General features: G+C 31.9%; 7 non-coding genes across 7 annotated transcripts; all 7 read left to right on the forward strand.

The window, feature by feature from the left end:
• The first annotated feature begins 414 nt into the window (after window positions 1-414).
• On the forward strand, window positions 415-486 carry TRNAP-UGG (transfer RNA proline (anticodon UGG)). Its single transcript has one exon. It is a non-coding gene; the product is annotated as a tRNA-Pro (tRNA).
• A 4778-nt stretch (window positions 487-5264) lies between these two features.
• TRNAP-UGG (transfer RNA proline (anticodon UGG)) lies at window positions 5265-5336 on the forward strand. The gene has a single exon. It is a non-coding gene; the product is annotated as a tRNA-Pro (tRNA).
• A 3008-nt stretch (window positions 5337-8344) lies between these two features.
• Window positions 8345-8416, forward strand: TRNAP-UGG (transfer RNA proline (anticodon UGG)). The gene has a single exon. It is a non-coding gene; the product is annotated as a tRNA-Pro (tRNA).
• A 3468-nt stretch (window positions 8417-11884) lies between these two features.
• Window positions 11885-11956, forward strand: TRNAP-UGG (transfer RNA proline (anticodon UGG)). The gene has a single exon. It is a non-coding gene; the product is annotated as a tRNA-Pro (tRNA).
• A 5238-nt stretch (window positions 11957-17194) lies between these two features.
• Window positions 17195-17267, forward strand: TRNAP-UGG (transfer RNA proline (anticodon UGG)). Its single transcript has one exon. It is a non-coding gene; the product is annotated as a tRNA-Pro (tRNA).
• Window positions 17268-24274: 7007 nt separating this feature from the next.
• TRNAP-UGG (transfer RNA proline (anticodon UGG)) lies at window positions 24275-24346 on the forward strand. Its single transcript has one exon. It is a non-coding gene; the product is annotated as a tRNA-Pro (tRNA).
• Window positions 24347-26044: 1698 nt separating this feature from the next.
• On the forward strand, window positions 26045-26117 carry TRNAP-UGG (transfer RNA proline (anticodon UGG)). Its single transcript has one exon. It is a non-coding gene; the product is annotated as a tRNA-Pro (tRNA).
• The last annotated feature ends 1313 nt before the right edge of the window (window positions 26118-27430 follow it).

A 27430-nucleotide genomic window follows, 5' to 3' on the forward strand; every position in this document is an offset into this window, starting at 1 on the left:
GAGCCCAAATTTTCAGATTCTTTGACATAGTTCCATTATCTTATTGAAGTCAATTTCCTGAGTAAAATCTTTAACTGAATATTATTTTTTAAAAACTCTCAAAATAGATTGGATTTACTTATTTGCAGAATTGAATTTTGTTTTATGTCAAACTGCTAATATTATTTGTAAGTACTTATCTGCACATAGCATGTGACATGTCTTGGGTTTTATCCATCAGAAAAACTCTGCTGGGCATCATAAAACTTTGCACAGCAATTTCCAAGCAAGTATACTTAGAAAAATATTGACTATTAGGAAACATTTTATTTATGCTAATATTTCCTCCTTGTATACATTAGTGACTGCTTTAAAAGAATACCATTTTCACATAAAAACAGTTAAGAAATCAAATAAACCACACTTATTTCAGTTGGCTCGTTGGTCTAGGGGTATGATTCTCGCTTTGGGTGCGAGAGGTCCCGGGTTCAAATCCCGGACAAGCCCTCTTTTTCTTTTGTACAGTACATCTCATGGTTTATATATATATGATTTTCTCAATTGGCTAAGTCAATAGCATCAACCGAGTTTTGTTTTTGCCATACTCCCAATAGAATTTGTACATACTTATGAATCTTGCCTTCATCATTTTTCAATTGCCTTTCTTCTATTTATGCATGATTTACACATAGCTTTTGACAAGTCTTGGGTTTTATCGATCAGACAAGTCCAAACTCTGTAGCCATTTTTAAATCTTGTCACTGCACTTTCCAAATAAGTACACAAAGAAAACTATCAATAGAATCTTACGGAAACATTTTAGTTGTTCTAAAAATAAGAGCATACTTATTCAAATTTCAACTGTATTGTGGTATATTAGGAAAACTGCAGGTTCCCTACTGTCTAGATAGCTTTGAAAGTTTTAAAAGAATAGTCTCATTTTGAAACACAAAAAGTTCAAAAATGAAATTGCAAGGTTTTCTTTTGCCTTTCTTCTGTGTCTGGAAGCATGATTTGTAAATTGCATATGACAAGTCTTTAGCTTCGTCCATGAGAGAAGTCCAAACTCTGTAGGCACTCACAAATCTTGTCCCTGCACTTTTCCTATATGCATACTTAGAAAACTATCTACTGGACCATAAGGAAATATTTTATTTATTCTACAAATTCATTTTTACATAAATGTATATGGTGTTTTTAAAAACAAAAAGCTATTTTCTTTAAATCAATTGAAAAATCAATAGAAAAATGTTCAGGTAGGTGGCTTGTTGGTCTAGGGTTATGATTCTCGCTTAGGGTGTGAGAGGTCCCAGGTTCAAATCATGGATGAGCCCAAATTTTCAGATTCTACGACATAGTTCCATTATCTTATTGAAGTCAATTTCCTGAGTAAAATCTTAAACTGAATATTATTTTTTAAAAACTCTCAAAATAGATTGGATTTACTTATTTGCAGAATTGAATTTTGTTTTATGTCAAACTGCTAAAATTATTTGTAAGTACTTATCTGCATATAGCATGTGACATGTCTTGGGTTTTATCCATCAGAAAAACTCTGCTGGGCATCATAAAACTTTGCACAGCAATTTCCAAGCAAGTATACTTAGAAAAATATTGACTATTAGGAAATATTTTATTAATGATAATATTTCCTCCTTTTATACATTAGTGACTGCTTTAAAATAATACAATTTTCACATAAAAACAGTTAGGAAATCAAATAAAATGTGCTTACTTGATGATTCTATGACTCTCACTTTGGGTGCGAGAGGTCCCAGGTTCAAATCCTGGATGAGCCCAACTTTTCAGATTCTTTGACATGGTTCCATTATCTTATTGAAGTCAATTTCCTGAGTGAATTTCAACTGAATGTTGTTTTTTCAAAACTCTCAAAATAGATTGGATTTACTTATTTGCACAATTGAATTTTGTTTTTTGTCAAACTGCTAAAATTATTTGTAAGTAATTATCTGCACATAGCATGTGACATGTCTTGGGTTTTATCCATCAGAAAAACTCTGCTGGTCATCATAAAACTTTGCACAGCAATTTCCAAGCAAGTATACTTAGAAAAATATTGACTATTAGGAAACATTTTATTTATGCTAATATTTCCTCCTTGTATACATTAGTGACTGCTTTAAAAGAATACCATTTTCACATAAAAACAGTTAAGAAATCAAATAAACCACACTTATTTCAGTTGGCTCGTTGGTCTAGGGGTATGATTCTCGCTTTGGGTGCGAGAGGTCCCGGGTTCAAATCCCAGACAAGCCCTCTATTTCTTTTGTACAGTACATCTCATGGTTTATATATATCTGATTTTCTCAATTGGCTAAGTCAATAGCATCAACTGAGTTTTGTTTTTGCCATACTCCCAATAGAATTTGTACATACTTATGAATCTTGCCTTCATCATTTTTCAATTGCCTTTCTTCTATTTATGCATGATTTACACATAGCTTTTGACAAGTCTTGGGTTTTATCGATCAGACAAGTCCAAACTCTGTAGCCATTTTTAAATCTTGTCACTGCAGTTTCCAAATAAGTACACAAAGAAAACTATCAATAGAATCTTACGGAAACATTTTAGTTGTTCTAAAAATAAGAGCATACTTATTCAAATTTCAACTGTATTGTGGTATATTAGGAAAACTGCAGGTTCCTTACTGTCTAGATAGCTTTGAAAGTTTTAAAAGAATAGTCTCATTTTGAAACACAAAAAGTTCAAAAATGAAATTGCAAGGTTTTCTTTTGCCTTTCTTCTGTGTCTGGAAGCATGATTTGTAAATTGCATATGACAAGTCTTTAGCTTCGTCCATGAGAGAAATCCAAACTCTGTAGGCACTCACAAATCTTGTCCCTGCACTTTTCCTATATGCATACTAAGAAAACTATCTACTGGACCATAAGGAAATATTTTATTTATTCTACAAATTCATTTTTACATAAATGTATATGGTGTTTTTAAAAACAAAAAGCTATTTTCTTTAAATCAATTGAAAAATCAATAGAAAAATGTTCAGGTAGGTGGCTTGTTGGTCTAGGGTTATGATTCTCGCTTAGGGTGTGAGAGGTCCCAGGTTCAAATCATGGATGAGCCCAAATTTTCAGATTCTTTGACATAGTTCAATTATCTTATTGAAGTCAATTTCCTGAGTAAAATCTTCAACTGAATATTATTTTTTAAAAACTCTCAAAATAGATTGGATTTCCTTATTTGCAGAATTGAATTTTGTTTTATGTCAAACTGCTAATATTATTTGTAAGTACTTATCTGCATATAGCATGTGACATGTCTTGGGTTTTATCCATCAGAAAAACTCTGCTGGGCATCATAAAACTTTGCACAGCAATTTCCAAGCAAGTATACTTAGAAAAATATTGACTATTAGGAAATATTTTATTTATGATAATTTTTCCTCCATTTATACATTAGTGACTGCTTTAAAATAATACAATTTTCACATAAAAACAGTTAAGAAATAAAATAAAATGTGCTTACTTGATGATTCTATGACTCTCACTTTGGGTGCGAGAGGTCCCGGGTTCAAATCCTGGACGAGCCCAACTTTTCAGATTCTTTGACATGGTTCCATTATCTTATTGAAGTCAATTTCCTGAGTGAATTTCAACTGAATGTTGTTTTTTCAAAACTCTCAAAATAGATTGGATTTACTTATTTGCACAATTGAATTTTGTTTTTTGTCAAACTGCTAAAATTATTTGTAAGTACTTATCTGCACATAGCATGTGACATGTCTTGGGTTTTATCCATCAGAAAAACTCTGCTGGTCATCATAAAACTTTGCACAGCAATTTCCAAGCAAGTATACTTAGAAAAATATTGACTATTAGGAAACATTTTATTTATGCTAATATTTCCTCCTTGTATACATTAGTGACTACTTTAAAAGAATACCATTTTCACATAAAAACAGTTAAGAAATCAAATAAACCACACTTATTTCAGTTGGCTCGTTGGTCTAGGGTTTAAGATTCTTGTTTTGGGTGCGAGAGGTCCCGGGTTCAAATCCTGGACAAGCCTTCTATTTCATTTGTACAGTACATCTCATGGTTTATATATATATCTGATTTTCTCAATTGGCTAAGTCAATAGCATCAACTGAGTTTTGTTTTTTCCATACTCCCAATAGAATTTGTACATACTTATGAATCTTACCTTCATCATTTTTCAATTGCCTTTCTTCTATTTATGCATGATTTACACATAGCTTTTGACAAGTCTTGGGTTTTATCGATCAGACAAGTCCAAACTCTGTAGCCATTTTTAAATCTTGTCACTGCACTTTCCAAATAAGTACACAAAGAAAACTATCAATAGAATCTTACGGAAACATTTTAGTTGTTCTAAAAATAAGAGCATACTTATTCAAATTTCAACTGTATTGTGGTATATTAGGAAAACTGCAGGTTCCCTACTGTCTAGATAGCTTTGAAAGTTTTAAAAGAATAGTCTCATTTTGAAACACAAAAAGTTCAAAAATGAAATTGCAAGGTTTTCTTTTGCCTTTCTTCTGTGTCTGGAAGCATGATTTGTAAATTGCATATGACAAGTCTTTAGCTTCGTCCATGAGAGAAGTCCAAACTCTGTAGGCACTCACAAATCTTGTCCCTGCACTTTTCCTATATGCATACTTAGAAAACTATCTACTGGACCATAAGGAAATATTTTATTTATTCTACAAATTCATTTTTACATAAATGTATATGGTATTTTTAAAAACAAAAAGCTATTTTCTTTAAATCAATTGAAAAATCAATAGAAAAATGTTCAGGTAGGTGGCTTGTTGGTCTAGGGTTATGATTCTAGCTTAGGGTGTGAGAGGTCCCAGGTTCAAATCATGGATGAGCCCAAATTTTCAGATTCTTTGACATAGTTCCATTATCTTATTGAAGTCAATTTCCTGAGTAAAATCTTTAACTGAATATTATTTTTTAAAAACTCTCAAAATAGATTGGATTTACTTATTTGCAGAATTGAATTTTGTTTTATGTCAAACTGCTAATATTATTTGTAAGTACTTATCTGCACATAGCATGTGACATGTCTTGGGTTTTATCCATCAGAAAAACTCTGCTGGGCATCATAAAACTTTGCACAGCAATTTCCAAGCAAGTATACTTAGAAAAATATTGACTATTAGGAAACATTTTATTTATGCTAATATTTCCTCCTTGTATACATTAGTGACTGCTTTAAAAGAATACCATTTTCACATAAAAACAGTTAAGAAATCAAATAAACCACACTTATTTCAGTTGGCTCGTTGGTCTAGGGGTATGATTCTCGCTTTGGGTGCGAGAGGTCCCGGGTTCAAATCCCGGACAAGCCCTCTTTTTCTTTTGTACAGTACATCTCATGGTTTATATATATCTGATTTTCTCAATTGGCTAAGTCAATAGCATCAACCGAGTTTTGTTTTTGCCATACTCCCAATAGAATTTGTACATACTTATGAATCTTGCCTTCATCATTTTTCAATTGCCTTTCTTCTATTTATGCATGATTTACACATAGCTTTTGACAAGTCTTGGGTTTTATCGATCAGACAAGTCCAAACTCTGTAGCCATTTTTAAATCTTGTCACTGCACTTTCCAAATAAGTACACAAAGAAAACTATCAATAGAATCTTACGGAAACATTTTAGTTGTTCTAAAAATAAGAGCATACTTATTCAAATTTCAACTGTATTGTGGTATATTAGGAAAACTGCAGGTTCCTTACTGTCTAGATAGCTTTGAAAGTTTTAAAAGAATAGTCTCATTTTGAAACACAAAAAGTTCAAAAATGAAATTGCAAGGTTTTCTTTTGCCTTTCTTCTGTGTCTGGAAGCATGATTTGTAAATTGCATATGACAAGTCTTTAGCTTCGTCCATGAGAGAAATCCAAACTCTGTAGGCACTCACAAATCTTGTCCCTGCACTTTTCCTATATGCATACTAAGAAAACTATCTACTGGACCATAAGGAAATATTTTATTTATTCTACAAATTCATTTTTACATAAATGTATATGGTGTTTTTAAAAACAAAAAGCTATTTTCTTTAAATCAATTGAAAAATCAATAGAAAAATGTTCAGGTAGGTGGCTTGTTGGTCTAGGGTTATGATTCTCGCTTAGGGTGTGAGAGGTCCCAGGTTCAAATCATGGATGAGCCCAAATTTTCAGATTCTTTGACATAGTTCAATTATCTTATTGAAGTCAATTTCCTGAGTAAAATCTTCAACTGAATATTATTTTTTAAAAACTCTCAAAATAGATTGGATTTCCTTATTTGCAGAATTGAATTTTGTTTTATGTCAAACTGCTAATATTATTTGTAAGTACTTATCTGCATATAGCATGTGACATGTCTTGGGTTTTATCCATCAGAAAAACTCTGCTGGGCATCATAAAACTTTGCACAGCAATTTCCAAGCAAGTATACTTAGAAAAATATTGACTATTAGGAAATATTTTATTTATGATAATTTTTCCTCCATTTATACATTAGTGACTGCTTTAAAATAATACAATTTTCACATAAAAACAGTTAAGAAATAAAATAAAATGTGCTTACTTGATGATTCTATGACTCTCACTTTGGGTGCGAGAGGTCCCGGGTTCAAATCCTGGACGAGCCCAACTTTTCAGATTCTTTGACATGGTTCCATTATCTTATTGAAGTCAATTTCCTGAGTGAATTTCAACTGAATGTTGTTTTTTCAAAACTCTCAAAATAGATTGGATTTACTTATTTGCACAATTGAATTTTGTTTTTTGTCAAACTGCTAAAATTATTTGTAAGTACTTATCTGCACATAGCATGTGACATGTCTTGGGTTTTATCCATCAGAAAAACTCTGCTGGTCATCATAAAACTTTGCACAGCAATTTCCAAGCAAGTATACTTAGAAAAATATTGACTATTAGGAAACATTTTATTTATGCTAATATTTCCTCCTTGTATACATTAGTGACTACTTTAAAAGAATACCATTTTCACATAAAAACAGTTAAGAAATCAAATAAACCACACTTATTTCAGTTGGCTCGTTGGTCTAGGGTTTAAGATTCTTGTTTTGGGTGCGAGAGGTCCCGGGTTCAAATCCTGGACAAGCCTTCTATTTCATTTGTACAGTACATCTCATGGTTTATATATATATCTGATTTTCTCAATTGGCTAAGTCAATAGCATCAACTGAGTTTTGTTTTTTCCATACTCCCAATAGAATTTGTACATACTTATGAATCTTATCTTCATCATTTTTCAATTGCCTTTCTTCTATTTATGCATGATTTACACATAGCTTTTGACAAGTCTTGGGTTTTATCGATCAGACAAGTCCAAACTCTGTAGCCATTTTTAAATCTTGTCACTGCACTTTCCAAATAAGTACACAAAGAAAACTATCAATAGAATCTTACGGAAACATTTTAGTTGTTCTAAAAATAAGAGCATACTTATTCAAATTTCAACTGTATTGTGGTATATTAGGAAAACTGCAGGTTCCCTACTGTCTAGATAGCTTTGAAAGTTTTAAAAGAATAGTCTCATTTTGAAACACAAAAAGTTCAAAAATGAAATTGCAAGGTTTTCTTTTGCCTTTCTTCTGTGTCTGGAAGCATGATTTGTAAATTGCATATGACAAGTCTTTAGCTTCGTCCATGAGAGAAGTCCAAACTCTGTAGGCACTCACAAATCTTGTCCCTGCACTTTTCCTATATGCATACTTAGAAAACTATCTACTGGACCATAAGGAAATATTTTATTTATTCTACAAATTCATTTTTACATAAATGTATATGGTATTTTTAAAAACAAAAAGCTATTTTCTTTAAATCAATTGAAAAATCAATAGAAAAATGTTCAGGTAGGTGGCTTGTTGGTCTAGGGTTATGATTCTAGCTTAGGGTGTGAGAGGTCCCAGGTTCAAATCATGGATGAGCCCAAATTTTCAGATTCTTTGACATAGTTCCATTATCTTATTGAAGTCAATTTCCTGAGTAAAATCTTTAACTGAATATTATTTTTTAAAAACTCTCAAAATAGATTGGATTTACTTATTTGCAGAATTGAATTTTGTTTTATGTCAAACTGCTAATATTATTTGTAAGTACTTATCTGCACATAGCATGTGACATGTCTTGGGTTTTATCCATCAGAAAAACTCTGCTGGGCATCATAAAACTTTGCACAGCAATTTCCAAGCAAGTATACTTAGAAAAATATTGACTATTAGGAAACATTTTATTTATGCTAATATTTCCTCCTTGTATACATTAGTGACTGCTTTAAAAGAATACCATTTTCACATAAAAACAGTTAAGAAATCAAATAAACCACACTCATTTCAGTTGGCTCGTTGGTCTAGGGGTATGATTCTCGCTTTGGGTGCGAGAGGTCCCGGGTTCAAATCCCGGACAAGCCCTCTTTTTCTTTTGTACAGTACATCTCATGGTTTATATATATCTGATTTTCTCAATTGGCTAAGTCAATAGCATCAACCGAGTTTTGTTTTTGCCATACTCCCAATAGAATTTGTACATACTTATGAATCTTGCCTTCATCATTTTTCAATTGCCTTTCTTCTATTTATGCATGATTTACACATAGCTTTTGACAAGTCTTGGGTTTTATCGATCAGACAAGTCCAAACTCTGTAGCCATTTTTAAATCTTGTCACTGCACTTTCCAAATAAGTACACAAAGAAAACTATCAATAGAATCTTACGGAAACATTTTAGTTGTTCTAAAAATAAGAGCATACTTATTCAAATTTCAACTGTATTGTGGTATATTAGGAAAACTGCAGGTTCCCTACTGTCTAGATAGCTTTGAAAGTTTTAAAAGAATAGTCTCATTTTGAAACACAAAAAGTTCAAAAATGAAATTGCAAGGTTTTCTTTTGCCTTTCTTCTGTGTCTGGAAGCATGATTTGTAAATTGCATATGACAAGTCTTTAGCTTCGTCCATGAGAGAAGTCCAAACTCTGTAGGCACTCACAAATCTTGTCCCTGCACTTTTCCTATATGCATACTTAGAAAACTATCTACTGGACCATAAGGAAATATTTTATTTATTCTACAAATTCATTTTTACATAAATGTATATGGTGTTTTTAAAAACAAAAAGCTATTTTCTTTAAATCAATTGAAAAATCAATAGAAAAATGTTCAGGTAGGTGGCTTGTTGGTCTAGGGTTATGATTCTCGCTTAGGGTGTGAGAGGTCCCAGGTTCAAATCATGGATGAGCCCAAATTTTCAGATTCTACGACATAGTTCCATTATCTTATTGAAGTCAATTTCCTGAGTAAAATCTTAAACTGAATATTATTTTTTAAAAACTCTCAAAATAGATTGGATTTACTTATTTGCAGAATTGAATTTTGTTTTATGTCAAACTGCTAAAATTATTTGTAAGTACTTATCTGCATATAGCATGTGACATGTCTTGGGTTTTATCCATCAGAAAAACTCTGCTGGGCATCATAAAACTTTGCACAGCAATTTCCAAGCAAGTATACTTAGAAAAATATTGACTATTAGGAAATATTTTATTAATGATAATATTTCCTCCTTTTATACATTAGTGACTGCTTTAAAATAATACAATTTTCACATAAAAACAGTTAGGAAATCAAATAAAATGTGCTTACTTGATGATTCTATGACTCTCACTTTGGGTGCGAGAGGTCCCAGGTTCAAATCCTGGATGAGCCCAACTTTTCAGATTCTTTGACATGGTTCCATTATCTTATTGAAGTCAATTTCCTGAGTGAATTTCAACTGAATGTTGTTTTTTCAAAACTCTCAAAATAGATTGGATTTACTTATTTGCACAATTGAATTTTGTTTTTTGTCAAACTGCTAAAATTATTTGTAAGTAATTATCTGCACATAGCATGTGACATGTCTTGGGTTTTATCCATCAGAAAAACTCTGCTGGTCATCATAAAACTTTGCACAGCAATTTCCAAGCAAGTATACTTAGAAAAATATTGACTATTAGGAAACATTTTATTTATGCTAATATTTCCTCCTTGTATACATTAGTGACTGCTTTAAAAGAATACCATTTTCACATAAAAACAGTTAAGAAATCAAATAAACCACACTTATTTCAGTTGGCTCGTTGGTCTAGGGCTATGATTCTCGCTTTGGGTGCGAGAGGTCCCAGGTTCAAATCCCGGACAAGCCCTGTTTTTCTTTTGTACAGTACATCTCATGGTTTATATATATCTGATTTTCTCAATTGGCTAAGTCAATAGCATCAACTGAGTTTTGTTTTTGCCATACTCCCAATAGAATTTGTACATACTTATGAATCTTGCCTTCATCATTTTTCAATTGCCTTTCTTCTATTTATGCATGATTTACACGTAGCTTTTGACAAGTCTTGGGTTTTATCGATCAGACAAGTCCAAACTCTGTAGCCATTTTTAAATCTTGTCACTGCACTTTCCAAATAAGTACACAAAGAAAACTATCAATAGAATCTTACGGAAACATTTTAGTTTTTCTAAAAATAAGAGCATACTTATTCAAATTTCAACTGTATTGTGGTATATTAGGAAAACTGCAGGTTCCCTACTGTCTAGATAGCTTTGAAAGTTTTAAAAGAATAGTCTCATTTTGAAACACAAAAAGTTCAAAAATGAAATTGCAAGGTTTTCTTTTGCCTTTCTTCTGTGTCTGGAAGCATGATTTGTAAATTGCATATGACAAGTCTTTAGCTTCGTCCATGAGAGAAGTCCAAACTCTGTAGGCACTCACAAATCTTGTCCCTGCACTTTTCCTATATGCATACTTAGAAAACTATCTACTGGACCATAAGGAAATATTTTATTTATTCTACAAATTCATTTTTACATAAATGTATATGGTGTTTTTAAAAACAAAAAGCTATTTTCTTTAAATCAATTGAAAAATCAATAGAAAAATGTTCAGGTAGGTGGCTTTTTGGTCTAGGGTTATGATTCTCGCTTAGGGTGTGAGAGGTCCCAGGTTCAAATCATGGATGAGCCCAAATTTTCAGATTCTATGACATAGTTCCATTATCTTATTGAAGTCAATTTCCTGAGTAAAATCTTTAACTGAATATTATTTTTTAAAAACTCTCAAAATAGATTGGATTTACTTATTTGCAGAATTGAATTTTGTTTTATGTCAAACTGCTAATATTATTTGTAAGTACTTATCTGCACATAGCATGTGACATGTCTTGGGTTTTATCCATCAGAAAAACTCTGCTGGGCATCATAAAACTTTGCACAGCAATTTCCAAGCAAGTATACTTAGAAAAATATTGACTATTAGGAAATATTTTATTAATGATAATATTTCCTCCTTTTATACATTAGTGACTGCTTTAAAATAATACAATTTTCACATAAAAACAGTTAGGAAATCAAATAAAATGTGCTTACTTGATGATTCTATGACTCTCACTTTGGGTGCGAGAGGTCCCAGGTTCAAATCCTGGATGAGCCCAACTTTTCAGATTCTTTGACATGGTTCCATTATCTTATTGAAGTCAATTTCCTGAGTGAATTTCAACTGAATGTTGTTTTTTCAAAACTCTCAAAATAGATTGGATTTACTTATTTGCACAATTGAATTTTGTTTTTTGTCAAACTGCTAAAATTATTTGTAAGTACTTATCTGCACATAGCATGTGACATGTCTTGGGTTTTATCCATCAGAAAAACTCTGCTGGTCATCATAAAACTTTGCACAGCAATTTCCAAGCAAGTATACTTAGAAAAATATTGACTATTAGGAAACATTTTATTTATGCTAATATTTCCTCCTTGTATACATTAGTGACTGCTTTAAAAGAATACCATTTTCACATAAAAACAGTTAAGAAATCAAATAAACCACACTTATTTCAGTTGGCTTGTTGGTCTAGGGGTATGATTCTCGCTTTGGGTGCGAGAGGTCCCAGGTTCAAATCCCGGACAAGCCCTCTTTTTCTTTTGTACAGTACATCTCATGGTTTATATATATCTGATTTTCTCAATTGGCTAAGTCAATAGCATCAACTGAGTTTTGTTTTTGCCATACTCCCAATAGAATTTGTACATACTTATGAATCTTGCCTTCATCATTTTTCAATTGCCTTTCTTCTATTTATGCATGATTTACACATAGCTTTTGACAAGTCTTGGGTTTTATCGATCAGACAAGTCCAAACTCTGTAGCCATTTTTAAATCTTGTCACTGCACTTTCCAAATAAGTACACAAAGAAAACTATCAATAGAATCTTACGGAAACATTTTAGTTTTTCTAAAAATAAGAGCATACTTATTCAAATTTCAACTGTATTGTGGTATATTAGGAAAACTGCAGGTTCCCTACTGTCTAGATAGCTTTGAAAGTTTTAAAAGAATAGTCTCATTTTGAAACACAAAAAGTTCAAAAATGAAATTGCAAGGTTTTCTTTTGCCTTTCTTCTGTGTCTGGAAGCATGATTTGTAAATTGCATATGACAAGTCTTTAGCTTCGTCCATGAGAGAAGTCCAAACTCTGTAGGCACTCACAAATCTTGTCCCTGCACTTTTCCTATATGCATACTTAGAAAACTATCTACTGGACCATAAGGAAATATTTTATTTATTCTACAAATTCATTTTTACATAAATGTATATGGTGTTTTTAAAAACAAAAAGCTATTTTCTTTAAATCAATTGAAAAATCAATAGAAAAATGTTCAGGTAGGTGGCTTGTTGGTCTAGGGTTATGATTCTCGCTTAGGGTGTGAGAGGTCCCAGGTTCAAATCATGGATGAGCCCAAATTTTCAGATTCTACGACATAGTTCCATTATCTTATTGAAGTCAATTTCCTGAGTAAAATCTTAAACTGAATATTATTTTTTAAAAACTCTCAAAATAGATTGGATTTACTTATTTGCAGAATTGAATTTTGTTTTATGTCAAACTGCTAAAATTATTTGTAAGTACTTATCTGCATATAGCATGTGACATGTCTTGGGTTTTATCCATCAGAAAAACTCTGCTGGGCATCATAAAACTTTGCACAGCAATTTCCAAGCAAGTATACTTAGAAAAATATTGACTATTAGGAAATATTTTATTTATGATAATTTTTCCTCCTTTTATACATTAGTGACTGCTTTAAAATAATACAATTTTCACATAAAAACAGTTAAGAAATCAAATAAAATGTGCTTACTTGATGATTCTATGACTCTCACTTTGGGTGCGAGAGGTCCCGGGTTCAAATCCTGGACGAGCCAAACTTTTCAGATTCTTTGACATGGTTCCATTATCTTATTGAAGTCAATTTCCTGAGTGAATTTCAACTGAATGTTGTTTTTTCAAAACTCTCAAAATAGATTGGATTTACTTATTTGCACAATTGAATTTTGTTTTTTGTCAAACTGCTAAAATTATTTGTAAGTACTTATCTGCACATAGCATGTGACATGTCTTGGGTTTTATCCATCAGAAAAACTCTGCTGGGCATCATAAAACTTTGCACAGCAATTTCCAAGCAAGTATACTTAGAAAAATATTGACTATTAGGAAACATTTTATTTATGCTAATATTTCCTCCTTGTATACATTAGTGACTGCTTTAAAAGAATACCATTTTCACATAAAAACAGTTAAGAAATCAAATAAACCACACTTATTTCAGTTGGCTCGTTGGTCTAGGGCTATGATTCTCGCTTTGGGTGCGAGAGGTCCCAGGTTCAAATCCCGGACAAGCCCTGTTTTTCTTTTGTACAGTACATCTCATGGTTTATATATATCTGATTTTCTCAATTGGCTAAGTCAATAGCATCAACTGAGTTTTGTTTTTGCCATACTCCCAATAGAATTTGTACATACTTATGAATCTTGCCTTCATCATTTTTCAATTGCCTTTCTTCTATTTATGCATGATTTACACATAGCTTTTGACAAGTCTTGGGTTTTATCGATCAGACAAGTCCAAACTCTGTAGCCATTTTTAAATCTTGTCACTGCACTTTCCAAATAAGTACACAAAGAAAACTATCAATAGAATCTTACGGAAACATTTTAGTTTTTCTAAAAATAAGAGCATACTTATTCAAATTTCAACTGTATTGTGGTATATTAGGAAAACTGCAGGTTCCCTACTGTCTAGATAGCTTTGAAAGTTTTAAAAGAATAGTCTCATTTTGAAACACAAAAAGTTCAAAAATGAAATTGCAAGGTTTTCTTTTGCCTTTCTTCTGTGTCTGGAAGCATGATTTGTAAATTGCATATGACAAGTCTTTAGCTTCGTCCATGAGAGAAGTCCAAACTCTGTAGGCACTCACAAATCTTGTCCCTGCACTTTTCCTATATGCATACTTAGAAAACTATCTACTGGACCATAAGGAAATATTTTATTTATTCTACAAATTCATTTTTACATAAATGTATATGGTGTTTTTAAAAACAAAAAGCTATTTTCTTTAAATCAATTGAAAAATCAATAGAAAAATGTTCAGGTAGGTGGCTTGTTGGTCTAGGGTTATGATTCTCGCTTAGGGTGTGAGAGGTCCCAGGTTCAAATCATGGATGAGCCCAAATTTTCAGATTCTATGACATTGTTCCATTATCTTATTGAAGTCAATTTCCTGAGTAAAATCTTTAACTGAATATTATTTTTTAAAAACTCTCAAAATAGATTGGATTTACTTATTTGCAGAATTGAATTTTGTTTTATGTCAAACTGCTAATATTATTTGTAAGTACTTATCTGCACATAGCATGTGACATGTCTTGGGTTTTATCCATCAGAAAAACTCTGCTGGGCATCATAAAACTTTGCACAGCAATTTCCAAGCAAGTATACTTAGAAAAATATTGACTATTAGGAAATATTTTATTAATGATAATATTTCCTCCTTTTATACATTAGTGACTGCTTTAAAATAATACAATTTTCACATAAAAACAGTTAGGAAACCAAATAAAATGTGCTTACTTGATGATTCTATGACTCTCACTTTGGGTGCGAGAGGTCCCAGGTTCAAATCCTGGATGAGCCCAACTTTTCAGATTCTTTGACATGGTTCCATTATCTTATTGGAGTCAATTTCCTGAGTGAATTTCAACTGAATGTTGTTTTTTCAAAACTCTCAAAATAGATTGGATTTACTTATTTGCACAATTGAATTTTGTTTTTTGTCAAACTGCTAAAATTATTTGTAAGTACTTATCTGCACATAGCATGTGACATGTCTTGGGTTTTATCCATCAGAAAAACTCTGCTGGTCATCATAAAACTTTGCACAGCAATTTCCAAGCAAGTATACTTAGAAAAATATTGACTATTAGGAAACATTTTATTTATGCTAATATTTCCTCCTTGTATACATTAGTGACTGCTTTAAAAGAATACCATTTTCACATAAAAACAGTTAAGAAATCAAATAAACCACACTTATTTCAGTTGGCTCGTTGGTCTAGGGCTATGATTCTCGCTTTGGGTGCGAGAGGTCCCAGGTTCAAATCCCGGATAAGCCCTGTTTTTCTTTTGTACAGTACATCTCATGGTTTATATATATCTGATTTTCTCAATTGGCTAAGTCAATAGCATCAACTGAGTTTTGTTTTTGCCATACTCCCAATAGAATTTGTACATACTTATGAATCTTGCCTTCATCATTTTTCAATTGCCTTTCTTCTATTTATGCATGATTTACACATAGCTTTTGACAAGTCTTGGGTTTTATCGATCAGACAAGTCCAAACTCTGTAGCCATTTTTAAATCTTGTCACTGCACTTTCCAAATAAGTACACAAAGAAAACTATCAATAGAATCTTACGGAAACATTTTAGTTGTTCTAAAAATAAGAGCATACTTATTCAAATTTCAACTGTATTGTGGTATATTAGGAAAACTGCAGGTTCCCTACTGTCTAGATAGCTTTGAAAGTTTTAAAAGAATAGTCTCATTTTGAAACACAAAAAGTTCAAAAATGAAATTGCAAGGTTTTCTTTTGCCTTTCTTCTGTGTCTGGAAGCATGATTTGTAAATTGCATATGACAAGTCTTTAGCTTCGTCCATGAGAGAAGTCCAAACTCTGTAGGCACTCACAAATCTTGTCCCTGCACTTTTCCTATATGCATACTTAGAAAACTATCTACTGGACCATAAGGAAATATTTTATTTATTCTACAAATTCATTTTTACATAAATGTATATGGTGTTTTTAAAAACAAAAAGCTATTTTCTTTAAATCAATTGAAAAATCAATAGAAAAATGTTCAGGTAGGTGGCTTGTTGGTCTAGGGTTATGATTCTCGCTTAGGGTGTGAGAGGTCCCAGGTTCAAATCATGGATGAGCCCAAATTTTCAGATTCTACGACATAGTTCCATTATCTTATTGAAGTCAATTTCCTGAGTAAAATCTTTAACTGAATATTATTTTTTAAAAACTCTCAAAATAGATTGGATTTACTTATTTGCAGAATTGAATTTTGTTTTATGTCAAACTGCTAATATTATTTGTAAGTACTTATCTGCACATAGCATGTGACATGTCTTGGGTTTTATCCATCAGAAAAACTCTGCTGGGCATCATAAAACTTTGCACAGCAATTTCCAAGCAAGTATACTTAGAAAAATATTGACTATTAGGAAATATTTTATTAATGATAATATTTCCTCCTTTTATACATTAGTGACTGCTTTAAAATAATACAATTTTCACATAAAAACAGTTAGGAAATCAAATAAAATGTGCTTACTTGATGATTCTATGACTCTCACTTTGGGTGCGAGAGGTCCCAGGTTCAAATCCTGGATGAGCCCAACTTTTCAGATTCTTTGACATGGTTCCATTATCTTATTGAAGTCAATTTCCTGAGTGAATTTCAACTGAATGTTGTTTTTTCAAAACTCTCAAAATAGATTGGATTTACTTATTTGCACAATTGAATTTTGTTTTTTGTCAAACTGCTAAAATTATTTGTAAGTACTTATCTGCACATAGCATGTGACATGTCTTGGGTTTTATCCATCAGAAAAACTCTGCTGGTCATCATAAAACTTTGCACAGCAATTTCCAAGCAAGTATACTTAGAAAAATATTGACTATTAGGAAACATTTTATTTATGCTAATATTTCCTCCTTGTATACATTAGTGACTGCTTTAAAAGAATACCATTTTCACATAAAAACAGTTAAGAAATCAAATAAACCACACTTATTTCAGTTGGCTTGTTGGTCTAGGGAGTATGATTCTCGCTTTGGGTGCGAGAGGTCCCAGGTTCAAATCCTGGACAAGCCCTCTTTTTCTTTTGTACAGTACATCTCATGGTTTATATATATCTGATTTTCTCAATTGGCTAAGTCAATAGCATCAACTGAGTTTTGTTTTTGCCATACTCCCAATAGAATTTGTACATACTTATGAATCTTGCCTTCATCATTTTTCAATTGCCTTTCTTCTATTTATGCATGATTTACACATAGCTTTTGACAAGTCTTGGGTTTTATCGATCAGACAAGTCCAAACTCTGTAGCCATTTTTAAATCTTGTCACTGCACTTTCCAAATAAGTACACAAAGAAAACTATCAATAGAATCTTACGGAAACATTTTAGTTTTTCTAAAAATAAGAGCATACTTATTCAAATTTCAACTGTATTGTGGTATATTAGGAAAACTGCAGGTTCCCTACTGTCTAGATAGCTTTGAAAGTTTTAAAAGAATAGTCTCATTTTGAAACACAAAAAGTTCAAAAATGAAATTGCAAGGTTTTCTTTTGCCTTTCTTCTGTGTCTGGAAGCATGATTTGTAAATTGCATATGACAAGTCTTTAGCTTCGTCCATGAGAGAAGTCCAAACTCTGTAGGCACTCACAAATCTTGTCCCTGCACTTTTCCTATATGCATACTTAGAAAACTATCTACTGGACCATAAGGAAATATTTTATTTATTCTACAAATTCATTTTTACATAAATGTATATGGTGTTTTTAAAAACAAAAAGCTATTTTCTTTAAATCAATTGAAAAATCAATAGAAAAATGTTCAGGTAGGTGGCTTGTTGGTCTAGGGTTATGATTCTCGCTTAGGGTGTGAGAGGTCCCAGGTTCAAATCATGGATGAGCCCAAATTTTCAGATTCTACGACATAGTTCCATTATCTTATTGAAGTCAATTTCCTGAGTAAAATCTTAAACTGAATATTATTTTTTAAAAACTCTCAAAATAGATTGGATTTACTTATTTGCAGAATTTAATTTTGTTTTATGTCAAACTGCTAAAATTATTTGTAAGTACTTATCTGCATATAGCATGTGACATGTCTTGGGTTTTATCCATCAGAAAAACTCTGCTGGGCATCATAAAACTTTGCACAGCAATTTCCAAGCAAGTATACTTAGAAAAATATTGACTATTAGGAAATATTTTATTTATGATAATTTTTCCTCCTTTTATACATTAGTGACTGCTTTAAAATAATACAGTTTTCACATAAAAACAGTTAAGAAATCAAATAAACTGTGCTTACTTGATGATTCTATGACTCTCACTTTGGGTGCGAGAGGTCCCGGGTTCAAATCCTGGACGAGCCAAACTTTTCAGATTCTTTGACATGGTTCCATTATCTTATTGAAGTCAATTTCCTGAGTGAATTTCAACTGAATGTTGTTTTTTCAAAACTCTCAAAATAGATTGGATTTACTTATTTGCACAATTGAATTTTGTTTTTTGTCAAACTGCTAAAATTATTTGTAAGTACTTATCTGCACATAGCATGTGACATGTCTTGGGTTTTATCCATCAGAAAAACTCTGCTGGGCATCATAAAACTTTGCACAGCAATTTCCAAGCAAGTATACTTAGAAAAATATTGACTATTAGGAAACATTTTATTTATGCTAATATTTCCTCCTTGTATACATTAGTGACTGCTTTAAAAGAATACCATTTTCACATAAAAACAGTTAAGAAATCAAATAAACCACACTTATTACAGTTGGCTCGTTGGTCTAGGGCTATGATTCTCGCTTTGGGTGCGAGAGGTCCCAGGTTCAAATCCCGGACAAGCCCTGTTTTTCTTTTGTACAGTACATCTCATGGTTTATATATATCTGATTTTCTCAATTGGCTAAGTCAATAGCATCAACTGAGTTTTGTTTTTGCCATACTCCCAATAGAATTTGTACATACTTATGAATCTTGCCTTCATCATTTTTCAATTGCCTTTCTTCTATTTATGCATGATTTACACATAGCTTTTGACAAGTCTTGGGTTTTATCGATCAGACAAGTCCAAACTCTGTAGCCATTTTTAAATCTTGTCACTGCACTTTCCAAATAAGTACACAAAGAAAACTATCAATAGAATCTTACGGAAACATTTTAGTTTTTCTAAAAATAAGAGCATACTTATTCAAATTTCAACTGTATTGTGGTATATTAGGAAAACTGCAGGTTCCCTACTGTCTAGATAGCTTTGAAAGTTTTAAAAGAATAGTCTCATTTTGAAACACAAAAAGTTCAAAAATGAAATTGCAAGGTTTTCTTTTGCCTTTCTTCTGTGTCTGGAAGCATGATTTGTACATTGCATATGACAAGTCTTTAGCTTCGTCCATGAGAGAAGTCCAAACTCTGTAGGCACTCACAAATCTTGTCCCTGCACTTTTCCTATATGCATACTTAGAAAACTATCTACTGGACCATAAGGAAATATTTTATTTATTCTACAAATTCATTTTTACATAAATGTATATGGTGTTTTTAAAAACAAAAAGCTATTTTCTTTAAATCAATTGAAAAATCAATAGAAAAATGTTCAGGTAGGTGGCTTGTTGGTCTAGGGTTATGATTCTCGCTTAGGGTGTGAGAGGTCCCAGGTTCAAATCATGGATGAGCCCAAATTTTCAGATTCTATGACATTGTTCCATTATCTTATTGAAGTCAATTTCCTGAGTAAAATCTTTAACTGAATATTATTTTTTAAAAACTCTCAAAATAGATTGGATTTACTTATTTGCAGAATTGAATTTTGTTTTATGTCAAACTGCTAATATTATTTGTAAGTACTTATCTGCACATAGCATGTGACATGTCTTGGGTTTTATCCATCAGAAAAACTCTGCTGGGCATCATAAAACTTTGCACAGCAATTTCCAAGCAAGTATACTTAGAAAAATATTGACTATTAGGAAATATTTTATTAATGATAATATTTCCTCCTTTTATACATTAGTGACTGCTTTAAAATAATACAATTTTCACATAAAAACAGTTAGGAAACCAAATAAAATGTGCTTACTTGATGATTCTATGACTCTCACTTTGGGTGCGAGAGGTCCCAGGTTCAAATCCTGGATGAGCCCAACTTTTCAGATTCTTTGACATGGTTCCATTATCTTATTGAAGTCAATTTCCTGAGTGAATTTCAACTGAATGTTGTTTTTTCAAAACTCTCAAAATAGATTGGATTTACTTATTTGCACAATTGAATTTTGTTTTTTGTCAAACTGCTAAAATTATTTGTAAGTACTTATCTGCACATAGCATGTGACATGTCTTGGGTTTTATCCATCAGAAAAACTCTGCTGGTCATCATAAAACTTTGCACAGCAATTTCCAAGCAAGTATACTTAGAAAAATATTGACTATTAGGAAACATTTTATTTATGCTAATATTTCCTCCTTGTATACATTAGTGACTGCTTTAAAAGAATACCATTTTCACATAAAAACAGTTAAGAAATCAAATAAACCACACTTATTTCAGTTGGCTCGTTGTCTAGGGCTATGATTCTCGCTTTGGGTGCGAGAGGTCCCAGGTTCAAATCCCGGACAAGCCCTGTTTTTCTTTTGTACAGTACATCTCATGGTTTATATATATCTGATTTTCTCAATTGGCTAAGTCAATAGCATCAACTGAGTTTTGTTTTTGCCATACTCCCAATAGAATTTGTACATACTTATGAATCTTGCCTTCATCATTTTTCAATTGCCTTTCTTCTATTTATGCATGATTTACACATAGCTTTTGACAAGTCTTGGGTTTTATCGATCAGACAAGTCCAAACTCTGTAGCCATTTTTAAATCTTGTCACTGCACTTTCCAAATAAGTACACAAAGAAAACTATCAATAGAATCTTACGGAAACATTTTAGTTTTTCTAAAAATAAGAGCATACTTATTCAAATTTCAACTGTATTGTGGTATATTAGGAAAACTGCAGGTTCCCTACTGTCTAGATAGCTTTGAAAGTTTTAAAAGAATAGTCTCATTTTGAAACACAAAAAGTTCAAAAATGAAATTGCAAGGTTTTCTTTTGCCTTTCTTCTGTGTCTGGAAGCATGATTTGTAAATTGCATATGACAAGTCTTTAGCTTCGTCCATGAGAGAAGTCCAAACTCTGTAGGCACTCACAAATCTTGTCCCTGCACTTTTCCTATATGCATACTTAGAAAACTATCTACTGGACCATAAGGAAATATTTTATTTATTCTACAAATTCATTTTTACATAAATGTATATGGTGTTTTTAAAAACAAAAAGCTAATTTCTTTAAATCAATTGAAAAATCAATAGAAAAATGTTCAGGTAGGTGGCTTGTTGGTCTAGGGTTATGATTCTCGCTTAGGGTGTGAGAGGTCCCAGGTTCAAATCATGGATGAGCCCAAATTTTCAGATTCTATGACATAGTTCCATTATCTTATTGAAGTCAATTTCCTGAGTAAAATCTTTAACTGAATATTATTTTTTAAAAACTCTCAAAATAGATTGGATTTACTTATTTGCAGAATTGAATTTTGTTTTATGTCAAACTGCTAATATTATTTGTAAGTACTTATCTGCACATAGCATGTGACATGTCTTGGGTTTTATCCATCAGAAAAACTCTGCTGGGCATCATAAAACTTTGCACAGCAATTTCCAAGCAAGTATACTTAGAAAAATATTGACTATTAGGAAATATTTTATTAATGATAATATTTCCTCCTTTTATACATTAGTGACTGCTTTAAAATAATACAATTTTCACATAAAAACAGTTAGGAAACCAAATAAAATGTGCTTACTTGATGATTCTATGACTCTCACTTTGGGTGCGAGAGGTCCCAGGTTCAAATCCTGGATGAGCCCAACTTTTCAGATTCTTTGACATGGTTCCATTATCTTATTGAAGTCAATTTCCTGAGTGAATTTCAACTGAATGTTGTTTTTTCAAAACTCTCAAAATAGATTGGATTTACTTATTTGCACAATTGAATTTTGTTTTTTGTCAAACTGCTAAAATTATTTGTAAGTACTTATCTGCACATAGCATGTGACATGTCTTGGGTTTTATCCATCAGAAAAACTCTGCTGGTCATCATAAAACTTTGCACAGCAATTTCCAAGCAAGTATACTTAGAAAAATATTGACTATTAGGAAACATTTTATTTATGCTAATATTTCCTCCTTGTATACATTAGTGACTGCTTTAAAAGAATACCATTTTCACATAAAAACAGTTAAGAAATCAAATAAACCACACTAATTTCAGTTGGCTCGTTGGTCTAGGGCTATGATTCTCGCTTTGGGTGCGAGAGGTCCCAGGTTCAAATCCCGGACAAGCCCTGTTTTTCTTTTGTACAGTACATCTCATGGTTTATATATATCTGATTTTCTCAATTGGCTAAGTCAATAGCATCAACTGAGTTTTGTTTTTGCCATACTCCCAATAGAATTTGTACATACTTATGAATCTTGCCTTCATCATTTTTCAATTGCCTTTCTTCTATTTATGCATGATTTACACATAGCTTTTGACAAGTCTTGGGTTTTATCGATCAGACAAGTCCAAACTCTGTAGCCATTTTTAAATCTTGTCACTGCACTTTCCAAATAAGTACACAAAGAAAACTATCAATAGAATCTTACGGAAACATTTTAGTTTTTCTAAAAATAAGAGCATACTTATTCAAATTTCAACTGTATTGTGGTATATTAGGAAAACTGCAGGTTCCCTACTGTCTAGATAGCTTTGAAAGTTTTAAAAGAATAGTCTCATTTTGAAACACAAAAAGTTCAAAAATGAAATTGCAAGGTTTTCTTTTGCCTTTCTTCTGTGTCTGGAAGCATGATTTGTAAATTGCATATGACAAGTCTTTAGCTTCGTCCATGAGAGAAGTCCAAACTCTGTAGGCACTCACAAATCTTGTCCCTGCACTTTTCCTATATGCATACTTAGAAAACTATCTACTGGACCATAAGGAAATATTTTATTTATTCTACAAATTCATTTTTACATAAATGTATATGGTGTTTTTAAAAACAAAAAGCTATTTTCTTTAAATCAATTGAAAAATCAATAGAAAAATGTTCAGGTAGGTGGCTTGTTGGTCTAGGGTTATGATTCTCGCTTAGGGTGTGAGAGGTCCCAGGTTCAAATCATGGATGAGCCCAAATTTTCAGATTCTATGACATAGTTCCATTATCTTATTGAAGTCAATTTCCTGAGTAAAATCTTTAACTGAATATTATTTTTTAAAAACTCTCAAAATAGATTGGATTTACTTATTTGCAGAATTGAATTTTGTTTTATGTCAAACTGCTAATATTATTTGTAAGTACTTATCTGCACATAGCATGTGACATGTCTTGGGTTTTATCCATGAGAAAAACTCTGCTGGGCATCATAAAACTTTGCACAGCAATTTCCAAGCAAGTATACTTAGAAAAATATTGACTATTAGGAAATATTTTATTAATGATAATATTTCCTCCTTTTATACATTAGTGACTGCTTTAAAATAATACAATTTTCACATAAAAACAGTTAGGAAATCAAATAAAATGTGCTTACTTGATGATTCTATGACTCTCACTTTGGGTGCGAGAGGTCCCAGGTTCAAATCCTGGATGAGCCCAACTTTTCAGATTCTTTGACATGGTTCCATTATCTTATTGAAGTCAATTTCCTGAGTGAATTTCAACTGAATGTTGTTTTTTCAAAACTCTCAAAATAGATTGGATTTACTTATTTGCACAATTGAATTTTGTTTTTTGTCAAACTGCTAAAATTATTTGTAAGTACTTATCTGCACATAGCATGTGACATGTCTTGGGTTTTATCCATCAGAAAAACTCTGCTGGTCATCATAAAACTTTGCACAGCAATTTCCAAGCAAGTATACTTAGAAAAATATTGACTATTAGGAAACATTTTATTTATGCTAATATTTCCTCCTTGTATACATTAGTGACTGCTTTAAAAGAATACCATTTTCACATAAAAACAGTTAAGAAATCAAATAAACCACACTTATTTCAGTTGGCTTGTTGGTCTAGGGGTATGATTCTCGCTTTGGGTGCGAGAGGTCCCAGGTTCAAATCCCGGACAAGCCTTCTTTTTCTTTTGTACAGTACATCTCATGGTTTATATATATCTGATTTTCTCAATTGGCTAAGTCAATAGCATCAACTGAGTTTTGTTTTTGCCATACTCCCAATAGAATTTGTACATACTTATGAATCTTGCCTTCATCATTTTTCAATTGCCTTTCTTCTATTTATGCATGATTTACACATAGCTTTTGACAAGTCTTGGGTTTTATCGATCAGACAAGTCCAAACTCTGTAGCCATTTTTAAATCTTGTCACTGCACTATCCAAATAAGTACACAAAGAAAACTATCAATAGAATCTTACGGAAACATTTTAGTTTTTCTAAAAATAAGAGCATACTTATTCAAATTTCAACTGTATTGTGGTATATTAGGAAAACTGCAGGTTCCCTACTGTCTAGATAGCTTTGAAAGTTTTAAAAGAATAGTCTCATTTTGAAACACAAAAAGTTCAAAAATGAAATTGCAAGGTTTTCTTTTGCCTTTCTTCTGTGTCTGGAAGCATGATTTGTAAATTGCATATGACAAGTCTTTAGCTTCGTCCATGAGAGAAGTCCAAACTCTGTAGGCACTCACAAATCTTGTCCCTGCACTTTTCCTATATGCATACTTAGAAAACTATCTACTGGACCATAAGGAAATATTTTATTTATTCTACAAATTCATTTTTACATAAATGTATATGGTGTTTTTAAAAACAAAAAGCTATTTTCTTTAAATCAATTGAAAAATCAATAGAAAAATGTTCAGGTAGGTGGCTTGTTGGTCTAGGGTTATGATTCTCGCTTAGGGTGTGAGAGGTCCCAGGTTCAAATCATGGATGAGCCCAAATTTTCAGATTCTACGACATAGTTCCATTATCTTATTGAAGTCAATTTCCTGAGTAAAATCTTTAACTGAATATTATTTTTTAAAAACTCTCAAAATAGATTGGATTTACTTATTTGCAGAATTGAATTTTGTTTTATGTCAAACTGCTAATATTATTTGTAAGTACTTATCTGCACATAGCATGTGACATGTCTTGGGTTTTATCCATCAGAAAAACTCTGCTGGGCATCATAAAACTTTGCACAGCAATTTCCAAGCAAGTATACTTAGAAAAATATTGACTATTAGGAAATATTTTATTAATGATAATATTTCCTCCTTTTATACATTAGTGACTGCTTTAAAATAATACAATTTTCACATAAAAACAGTTAGGAAATCAAATAAAATGTGCTTACTTGATGATTCTATGACTCTCACTTTGGGTGCGAGAGGTCCCAGGTTCAAATCCTGGATGAGCCCAACTTTTCAGATTCTTTGACATGGTTCCATTATCTTATTGAAGTCAATTTCCTGAGTGAATTTCAACTGAATGTTGTTTTTTCAAAACTCTCAAAATAGATTGGATTTACTTATTTGCACAATTGAATTTTGTTTTTTGTCAAACTGCTAAAATTATTTGTAAGTACTTATCTGCACATAGCATGTGACATGTCTTGGGTTTTATCCATCAGAAAAACTCTGCTGGTCATCATAAAACTTTGCACAGCAATTTCCAAGCAAGTATACTTAGAAAAATATTGACTATTAGGAAACATTTTATTTATGCTAATATTTCCTCCTTGTATACATTAGTGACTGCTTTAAAAGAATACCATTTTCACATAAAAACAGTTAAGAAATCAAATAAACCACACTTATTTCAGTTGGCTTGTTGGTCTAGGGAGTATGATTCTCGCTTTGGGTGCGAGAGGTCCCAGGTTCAAATCCTGGACAAGCCCTCTTTTTCTTTTGTACAGTACATCTCATGGTTTATATATATCTGATTTTCTCAATTGGCTAAGTCAATAGCATCAACTGAGTTTTGTTTTTGCCATACTCCCAATAGAATTTGTACATACTTATGAATCTTGCCTTCATCATTTTTCAATTGCCTTTCTTCTATTTATGCATGATTTACACATAGCTTTTGACAAGTCTTGGGTTTTATCGATCAGACAAGTCCAAACTCTGTAGCCATTTTTAAATCTTGTCACTGCACTTTCCAAATAAGTACACAAAGAAAACTATCAATAGAATCTTACGGAAACATTTTAGTTTTTCTAAAAATAAGAGCATACTTATTCAAATTTCAACTGTATTGTGGTATATTAGGAAAACTGCAGGTTCCCTACTGTCTAGATAGCTTTGAAAGTTTTAAAAGAATAGTCTCATTTTGAAACACAAAAAGTTCAAAAATGAAATTGCAAGGTTTTCTTTTGCCTTTCTTCTGTGTCTGGAAGCATGATTTGTAAATTGCATATGACAAGTCTTTAGCTTCGTCCATGAGAGAAGTCCAAACTCTGTAGGCACTCACAAATCTTGTCCCTGCACTTTTCCTATATGCATACTTAGAAAACTATCTACTGGACCATAAGGAAATATTTTATTTATTCTACAAATTCATTTTTACATAAATGTATATGGTGTTTTTAAAAACAAAAAGCTATTTTCTTTAAATCAATTGAAAAATCAATAGAAAAATGTTCAGGTAGGTGGCTTGTTGGTCTAGGGTTATGATTCTCGCTTAGGGTGTGAGAGGTCCCAGGTTCAAATCATGGATGAGCCAAAATTTTCAGATTCTACGACATAGTTCCATTATCTTATTGAAGTCAATTTCCTGAGTAAAATCTTAAACTGAATATTATTTTTTAAAAACTCTCAAAATAGATTGGATTTACTTATTTGCAGAATTTAATTTTGTTTTATGTCAAACTGCTAAAATTATTTGTAAGTACTTATCTGCATATAGCATGTGACATGTCTTGGGTTTTATCCATCAGAAAAACTCTGCTGGGCATCATAAAACTTTGCACAGCAATTTCCAAGCAAGTATACTTAGAAAAATATTGACTATTAGGAAATATTTTATTTATGATAATTTTTCCTCCTTTTATACATTAGTGACTGCTTTAAAATAATACAATTTTCACATAAAAACAGTTAAGAAATCAAATAAACTGTGCTTACTTGATGATTCTATGACTCTCACTTTGGGTGCGAGAGGTCCCGGGTTCAAATCCTGGACGAGCCAAACTTTTCAGATTCTTTGACA

Source organism: Taudactylus pleione, unplaced genomic scaffold (genome assembly GCF_031769625.1).
Source record: "Taudactylus pleione unplaced genomic scaffold, aTauple2 ptg000317l, whole genome shotgun sequence".
NCBI classification, from domain to species: Eukaryota; Metazoa; Chordata; class Amphibia; order Anura; family Myobatrachidae; genus Taudactylus; species Taudactylus pleione.